The following is a 1,934-nucleotide window of genomic DNA, read 5'->3' as shown; positions in this document are numbered from 1 at the left end:
TTACATTTTAAGGTGACGTAGTTACATTGTAATCACTCAAATAAGTACTGAGTAATACAATTCACTACATACTTACTAGAGGTTTGGTCGGGTTAGTTACTTGTAACTATGCATAATTTACTGTTATTACTACAGTAAGTACACGTAGTAACGTGTACCTATGTCACCTTAAAATAAAGTGTCGCCAAATTTTATATCAATTACTATTTAATTAATTAAATATTCATATAATCAATCAATTAATTAAAAAATAAATACACACATAATATAATTATAATACAAATACTAATAACCTTTTCTTGGTGTAACCTAATGCATTTTTATTCATATTAAATAATACTGAAGAATCTTTCTGCAATATTAATATAATTAATTATTAAATAAAGTAAAATAAATTAATTTAATGTATTATTTAAAATAATATTAAATCATATTTTGACATACCCAGGGAGTTGGCTACACTGTAAAAGGGAACAGTTGCAATTGTTAGACTTTTTTAAAACCTAATCTTATTTTTAATAAAATAGCCTTTTATAGTGTAACATAATGTAATCTGGTTTATTAATACATATTACATATTTAATAAAAATTTTGCAACATTAATATAATGAATTAGTAATACATATAATTATTTTAAATAATAATATATACATTTAAATTAAATAATATTTTGTCTAATAATAATAATAACCACATGAAGTACATTTTAGGTAACTCATTTTAAACAGTATGAGATAATAAAAAGAATAGACGCTTTATTCCTGCCACCAAAAAGAGTAAAATATTCACAAGTTCAGTGTTTAAATTATATCTTTGACAGGGATCTGGTAAAAAAAAAAAAAAAAACATTCTCAGCACTAAGTGTATCATACATGTTGTAGCACAATAATATATTACATGTTTACAGTATAGCACATTTAGACATTGGCTGAAGTATAAGGAGCAATGTGTTCCTATTTCATAACAACAAAGTGAGAAAAAAAAGCTTCTTCAGTCAATTTATCAGTTTGAAATGTCACTGATGCATCTCTTGTGCTAAAGAAAAAGCAAGCATGATCATGCATTATCTCTGTTGAAGTTCACATCTGAAAGCTTCTTCCCTTAAAAATGGTTCACTGTGTTGATTGAGTCTCGTGACAGCAGAGGTGACAATTCTTCTGCCGAAGCAAAAGCTCTGGACACTCATGTGACCTGAATGCAAAAATAGCTTAAAGATTATGTACAGAACTCTATGAGCGAATCCCTGACACCTTTTTATACATATAACAACGACATGGACACATTATGCATTATTTCATTTCAGTCTTGGCATTTTTGGGGACAGACTCTACATTCATACTGAATCAAAAGAAATCTCACAGGTTCGATACCACATTACTGACAATGCCCATTATATCTTATGTCCAGAAGATCTATTAAACATTTAAAACATAACTTTATGTGAAGTATCAATATTTTACATATTTGAATATGCATATATTTGGCACTTTCCATGAATGTGGCACACTATGGTGTCCCACTCCCCTTTTTTTTGCATACTGCATGCAAGCCTGTTACAGCATAATTTTCCCACATTACAAAAAATGCAACATTCTCTAAAATTGTAATATCCAATAAATAAGATAATTCGGACCCTTTAGTGGGAAAGACAAGTATATTATCTCATTTCATATTCTCAATTTTTACACAAATTATTTTGACTGCAATTGTCAAGCTAATCTTTTCAACCCTGTTACCAAGGTTATTATAAGATTAAAAACAACCAAACTAATGTTGTCTTCAATTTTTGTGAATTATAAGTTATATCCATAAATATAAACCAACACTTGGTCCCAATCTAGCTAGCCCTTACTTGCAATCCTGTTACCCAAATTCGTTTTTTAACTAAAACTAAATGTACCATATTTACGGAAAGCGTCAATTACATCATTCTT

The sequence above is a fragment of the Rhinichthys klamathensis genome, unplaced genomic scaffold, assembly GCF_029890125.1.
Source record: "Rhinichthys klamathensis goyatoka isolate OS25496 unplaced genomic scaffold, OSU_Roscu_1.1 h1tg000254l_1, whole genome shotgun sequence".
Classification (NCBI taxonomy): domain Eukaryota; kingdom Metazoa; phylum Chordata; class Actinopteri; order Cypriniformes; family Leuciscidae; genus Rhinichthys; species Rhinichthys klamathensis.
Note: the sequence above shows the minus strand (reverse complement) of the source record.